The sequence below is a fragment of the Dendrobium catenatum genome, unplaced genomic scaffold (genome assembly GCF_001605985.2).
Source record: "Dendrobium catenatum unplaced genomic scaffold, ASM160598v2 fragScaff_scaffold_716, whole genome shotgun sequence".
NCBI lineage: Eukaryota > Viridiplantae > Streptophyta > Magnoliopsida > Asparagales > Orchidaceae > Dendrobium > Dendrobium catenatum.
This window is the reverse complement of record NW_021319178.1, coordinates 4,099,876-4,107,666: the sequence shown is the minus strand read 5'-3', so window position 1 is coordinate 4,107,666 and position 7,791 is coordinate 4,099,876.

Sequence of the window (7,791 nt, the reverse complement as noted above, 5' to 3'; positions counted from 1 at the left end):
GGATATTTCTATGAATCATCCTAATGAAATATGGACAGGGTCAGAGTTGAATGGTTATTTCAAAAAATTTGATTTTGAATATTTACCTATCTTTTGCTTTCATTGTAAAATGCATGACCATGGTGTTAACAAATGTTTCAGGTTGCATCTTCATCTTCATAAGGAAAAAGCTCCTTCTAAATAACCATAAGGAATTGTTGTCATTTCAGTTGATCATGAACATATGATTCCAAATTGTGCTGAGGTTGAAGGAAATACTCCCAAAATGCTTGAAAATATTAAGGATCCAAAATAATCATTCAATGTGCATACTGAACTGTCCCCTATCATTACTGATGGTGTTGGAAATCTAATTTCATGGATTATAATTTTGATGATAGAAAACATTTCTATTTTTCTACGACTGCCTTGCCTACTAACATTTCAAGTCCACAAGATCAAATTGCAAATCAAACCAGCTCAAGATTGGGCATATTATGACTGAGTCAGCTTGTAATGTATGTTAAGTGTCTTTTACCTTTTCTTGAGTCTATTATAACAATATGGGTCCTAAAATTAAATAACCTTGCACATACACACTTGGGGGAAATTTTTTGATTGTTTTAGTGTTTTTTTGTATTCGATCATATCATCCAGGATGATCCCAAATCATCTTGGATAATAAATAAAAAATAGAAACCCTAATTAGGGCATCCTGGTAAAGGCGCCATAATTAATTGAATCATCATGGACAATATTATCATCTTCCAGGATGATAGGATCAAATAAAAAAGAATCAGCCTCCACAAACTTTTAGGCTTGTTTTACTTTGGATATTATCCTGAACATATTCCTCGATGATGCACTACAATTATGCCTAAATTAGTTTCATAATTACTGAAAGAAATTAAGATTTGATTGCTCAATCATATCATCCTGGATAATCGCATGATTGTCCAGGATAATCAGTTAACAAACCTTAGTTATTCCTGGATGATCCATAATCAGCTTGGCTCCATCCAGGGTGATGTTCTAGCCGATATATGATGTTTTGAACTAATTCTCCTGGATGATCGTGAGATCAGCCTAGACGATCAAGTTATTTTTTTATCATCCAGATATCCATCTAGGGTGATGTTCTGGATGATATGTGCCTTTTTTTACTAATCAGCCAGGACGATCATGAGATCATCTCGGACGATCATGTTACTTTTTCATCATCTAGATATCCATCTAGGGCTATAGTCTAGATGATAATCATCGAATTAAACTAATCGTATAGGATGTTGTACTATCATCCTTGATGATCGAATAAATGAACTTTCTAATCATCTAGACTCTCCTAAATTATCTTAGCTAATTGAGCTAGATTTTAACTGATCGTACAAGATGATCGATCGATCATCCTAGATGATATTTGACGATTTGTTGCAAATTAGGGCAAATTTGGATCCCTTGTTTAAAAGAACCCTTATTTTCTTAAGAGGAGATCTTTTGTTGTTTTCTTGACATGAGAGAGCCAAGAGGACTAGGGGAGTAAGGGAGAGAGAGAGAGGATCTTGTGAGGGGGAGTTTGTGAGGGGTTTCACAAAGGTTGCTCCAAGTAAGGATCTGAGTAGTCTCAGGTCATCATTCCTAGTTCCATGGAGGTTCAAGAGAGGTACTTTAGAAACTGATCGAGGTTCTTTGTATGCTTTAGGAGGAAGAAAAATGAGTTGGGTTCTCTACTTACTTCAGGAGGAAGTAAAAAGAGTTGGGTTCTTTGCTTGCTTCAGGAGGAAGCAAAAGGAGTTGGGTTCTCTGACTCACCAGCATCGGTGGAAAGGAGTTTTTGTATGGGCTTCTCCACCTTGCTGTGGAGGAAAAAGGGAAGACACTGAGTTTAGTGCAATACCCAAAGGAGAGGCTTCAGGGAGTGGACGTAGGTCAAGTTGACTGAACTACTATAAAATCTAAGGTGTTCTTTCTTATTATTCTTCCGTATTTAATTTCCGCACTTTATTTTTTGTGGTGATTGTTTGGTTATGTTTGTGTTTTTGTTTGGAGAAAATTTTAAATACCAATTCACCCCCCTCTTGGTTAGCCTTGAGCTAGTTCGCAAGGGCTTAACATCCCTAACGAACGTTTAAGTGGCATCAGTGCAATTTCAAGTGGTATCAGAGCGGGATTCATAAAAATGAGTTTTTAAAAACTTTTGAATTTTGATCAATAGCTAACTTTAATAAATTTAATATTGCAGAAGGGTATTCTATTACCTGATCACCTTTATTTTTGGAAAACTCGCATGTTTATGTTGTTACAATCGATTGACTATCACATATTGATACTTGTTAAGGATGGATATTCACCTTCATCTCATGAAATTAATGGAATTAAAAGTGAACTTCCTTTTACTGAATGGACTTTTGATGATAGGGATTTAGCGTAACTTAATGTGAAATGCTTGAACTTTTTTTCTATGATTTGAAATCGAAAGCATATATGCATGTTTCAACTTGTGCTACTAGTAAAAAAATTTGTGATAGATTATGTTTTACTTATGAAGGAACAAATGAAGTTAAGCAATCTAGATTGAATATTTTATTGCATGACTATGAACTTTTTTGTATGAAATCTGTTGAATTGATTTCTGACATGTATACTAGGTTTACTCAAATTATAACCTCATTGCTTGCCTTAGGAAGCGAGCTAACAAACTATAAAGAGTCAATAAAATTTTGAGATGTTTGTCTTCTTCCTTTGATACTAAGATTAATGTAATTACTAAATCTAAGGATTGGAATACTTATTCTATTGATAAATTACTTGGGTCACTCATTGCTTACGAGCAAGGAGTGAACCAAAGACAACTTGATGCAGGTGAGAAGAAGAAGGAGAAAACTGTGGCGCTGAAAGTTAACGATACGTATACAAATTCTTCTGGGTCTAAAAGTGATAATATTACCTGAATCACTAGGCAATTCAAAAGCTTTATAGGAAAAAATCATAAGCATCTTCATAAGTGAAAAAAAAAGGATAACAAATACTTTAAAAGTTCTTTTGATACGATTTATTTTGAATGCAGGAAACTAGGGCATTTCAAAGCTAATTATCCTAAAGTTAAGTCTCATCCAAGCAAGGAGGAGGGTGTGGAGAAACCCAAGTTTAGAAAGTACAAGAAGCGATTCCAAAAGGCATCCTGGGAGGATTCTGCATCTGACTCCTCTAAGACTGAAGCTAAGGAAGATACTACAAACTTATACTTGATGGTGGATGATCATCCTAGTCAGTCTAACCAAGAAGAGTAATGTAAACTAAGCTATGAATAATTACTTAAAGTTTGTGAGAAAATTCATTCATCATATAGGAAATTTAAGAACTCACATACTCGTTTGAAATTTAAATTTTTAAATTTGCAGAAAGAGCACGAAATTATATTTAAAGATCATGCCCAAATTGATGGCAATTACATGTCATTACATAATGAGTTTGATGAATTAAATAAGAAGCATTCTGAGTTGTCCATTAATCATGATTCATTGAAAGTATCCTACACCTCACTTAAAACTGATTTTAAAACATATATTGATGAAGTGGAAAGTAGGGAGCACTTTTTGATGTTTAATAAGATAATTTTAGAAAGTACTAACTAGATGTTTAAAGCTAAATTAAATGCACTTGAGGAAAATATGACTACACCCACTCCTGATCCAAAGCCAAAACCTAGGAAGAGGCACTATAACCCGATTAGATTAGTAAAACCTTTTCTTATAATTAAATGTTTTTCCTATGACATGCTAGGACACATTTCACACACTTGCACTATTCTTGTTTTTTTTTTTTTTGAAGGAAAAGCCAAAGATTAATATATAAAAGGAGTAATAAAAGCAACTACAAAGATGATTCCTCCTTCAATTTATTAGAAAAAGGAGGAATCTTATTTGAAGAGAGTTCATCCCAACTAAAGCTACCAAATAAAGCATAGTTAGCACACATGTTTGCTAACTCATTGTTATGACGATTTATACAATTAAAGATGATAAAATTAAAATTTTGTAAAATTCTATACCCTCATCCGATTTAGCCTTTTGAAGATAAGTAATGACATTTGAATTGTCTCCTTCAATGATGATTCCTTTATATTTGAACATCCAATCCTTTATCTCCAACTGAGCAATGTCCCAATGAGTACATGATCTTCCATAAGCATAAAGAAATCTTCCATAGCTGTCACGAAATACAGATGCAATTCCAACTTTGTATGAAGAAAGAAGAGAAGCATCCACATTTACCTTTAGCCAATTGGGTGGAGGAGGATGGCAAATATTGGACAGTCTTGATGACTAGTTAACATCCCAAATGTCCAAATTATATGGACTAAAGCTGTAAGAAACCGAAGTATGACATATTGCATTTGAAGCTATGAAACTTGGATTATCCTCCACTCCTTCATGTGTTTATTTATTCCTACTTTTCTAGGATAAGAATACCATGTTGCAATACAAATTTACCATCATTCTTTTCTTCTTAGAGCTTGATTCTAACCAATCCAAGCATATATCAATGTTACCAAAAAATGAAATGTAAAAACCCCAATGGTTTAGATGGACAATCACCTCTTTAAATTTTAAACAAGAACACATGATATGTTCACTGTCTTCTGTGGAATTGCATCCTCTTGGATAGTTTACATGATCAGTTAATCATCTATAAGAAAGGAGTTTAAGAGTTGGGATTGCATTTCTACAAAGTCTCCACCAGAATACTTCCACCCGTACATTGAATTTAACTTTCCTGATCCATTTCCAGTATTTGATGACTTCAGCTTCTTTGGCTGTTGCTTTATAAGCAAGATTTGTAATGGACATTCCAGAAATTTTATGAATCAACTCCATATGGTCCACTCCACCATCTATATTAATTGTAGTTTGAATGATCAAATCAACCAGATCTTTCCCAAATGTCTCTAATAGTTTTTCTTCATTCCAAACATCATTATTGATAAATTCATTGAGATTAATTGAATCTTCTTCTTAGGGGACAACAAAAGTTGGCCAGCTTTGAATAGTTCTATAAAGCAACCATATATCTTTAAAAACATTAACTTTATCTCCATTCACAAGCACCCATTTTACCATGGGATTCAACATCTTGTAGCCTTCCTTGAGTAGTTTATTAGAAGAGGAAGAAACAATTCTTCCCATTCCCTTATCCAGCTTCTCTCCATATTTGGAGACCATATGCTTGTTGAGAAGAGAATTTTTATCTTGAATAAATCTCCATGCTAGCCGTGCTTTTAGAGCATGTGATTTGAGGCTATTAGAATGCATTCCACGGCCTCCTACATTCCGTCGTTTGCACATTTCTGACAAACTGAAGTAATGCATTCCTTTGACACCATTCTTCTTACTCCAGATAAAACGCCTGCTGATTTTGTCCAACTCATCCAATATTCTCTTAGGAACTAGAGAATGAGTAGCATGGAAGGTAGGTAATGCTAATAGCACAGATTTCACAAAGGTCATTTTACCCGCAAGTGATAGAATCTTATTATCCCATTGATTAAGCTCTTTCAAAGCATTTTCAAGGATAAACTGAAAATCATCATACTTGAGTCTTTTCAAAACAATCTTGAAACCCTAATAGTTGAATTCTCTCATAGTCTTGAGTCCCATGATTCTTTTGATGCTTTTTTCCTTCTTCTTTACCACATTTTTCCCAATCATCATGGCAAATTTATTCAAGTTAATTTTTTGGCCAGTCCAATCACAAAGTTATGAAGTATTTTCTTAACTTCAATTACTTTCTTCCTATTAGCTTCCGAGAATATGATAATATCATCGGCATACAATAAATGGGAAATTCTCGGCCCATTCAAACAGATTTTGATTCCACATGAGCTTTGAGCAAAAGCATTAAAGAGTAGCTGAGAACATAAAATAAAAAGGATAGGAGATAGGGGACAACCTTGTCGAAACCCGCTTTTTCTTGAATTCAGTTAGAGTAGCTGCCATGAATGATAATATAATAATTTGGATCTTCTACACATTCTATGATCAAATGTGAGATTTTTGGAGGGAAGTTGAAGTATGTAAGCACTTTCTGTAAAGAAGGCCAAGCCATGGAATCATAGGCTTGTTCCATGTCAATTTTAAAAGATACTAGACCCGTGGATGCCTTGGAATACCTTAGTTTATGAAAGATTTCTTATGCCAACAGATCATGATCCGACAATGACCTTCCCTTGATGAATGCAGCTTCCTCCATAGTAATTAGTTTTGGAATGACCAAAACCAATCTATTCAAAATAATCCTTGACGCAACCTTTTATATAGTGTTACAAAGACTTATAGGTCTATAATTAGAAGTGAGTAAAGGATTTTGATACCTTTGTGATTAAGACAATTAGAGTTTTCTTCCATTCCTTGTTTAAAACACCTTTGCTGAAAAATTGGTAGAGAGCTTTCCAAACGTCTTCTTTGATCACTTCTCAATAGTTTTTGATGAAGGAGTTTGTAACTCCATCATTGCCAGGAGCTTTATTACATGCATTTGCTCTAAAGCAGCTTTCATTTCCTCCCAGGTCAATTCTGCTTCCAGGAAACAATGTTCTGTTTCATCCACACAGTTATTTACTACCGGCCAGCCATCTAGATTGCAGCGTCTCTTTTCCCATTTTATGGTGAAAAATTGAAAGAAAATGTCTTCCAATTTTTCTTTTTCTTCCACTATACATCCATTATCATCTTTAATTTTGAAAATTTTGTTGGAATTTTTTTAGCACTTGTAGAAGAGTGAAAGAAATTAGAGTTATCATCTCCTTTCTTTAGCCACTTGATTTTTGTTCTTTATTTCCATCAAGAATTTAATCTTGCCAAAGTGGAATTAAGCTCATTAACTTTGTCTTTAAGACTCCAATATTCAAATTCAGTGTGGTTTGCAAACTGCTGAAAAGTCGCAAGTTTTTTACAAAACCGCCAAAAAACATGAGTTAACCGCCGGCGAAAATTGACGATAATGAGTGATTTTACTGTAGTGTTCCGTGTCTAATATTAGCACAGAATAATTTCTCAGGAGAGAGAGAGAGAGGGAGAGAGAGAGAGAGAGAGAGAGAGAGAGAGAGAGAGAGAGAGAGAGAGAAAGAGCTTGTGGTACCCAAAATGTATGATTCACAACATAACACACATGCATGTCATCCTTCTTTCTATAACAAACGACCCAAATTTGTTTGGGTTCCTAAATCTGATGTTTGATGATTTTGTAGGCTTGTTCTCATAAAAGGCCATGTGAGAGCTTGTGGTACCTTGATAGTGGAGGCTCGCGACACATAATTGCATAAACTTGTTTCTTAATAAATTCTGATTTGTATATTTTTTGATCTATTGCTCATTTTTATTTTCTATTTTTTTTAAGTGTTTATTTTTTATTTGGTATTATTTTGTATTGTTTTCATCTCTAATGTTCTCTTTTTTCTCATTTTGGTCATAGCTGAAATTTTATGCATTGTTCTTATTTTTGAAAATTTGTAGTCAATGTTTGACATCTCTAAATCAATTAAAGGGAGAAACACCATTGATTGTTTTCCTTCCTGTAACCTCTTTTAGCGGTGTAATTTTCTTTTCTAAATAAAAGTTTATCACAAATTAATTGCTAGTCTTTGGGATTGAGATCATTTCTATCTTGCTACATTAATCTATCTTTTAACTATATTGTTCAAAGTCTTTATATTTCTTTCAAAATTTTTGAAATCTGGTCATTGCATTTATCATTTGAATTTGATTTTGTTTTGTGGTCTATTCTTCGTTATATTAGAGAGTGAGTTTTTTTCTCTAA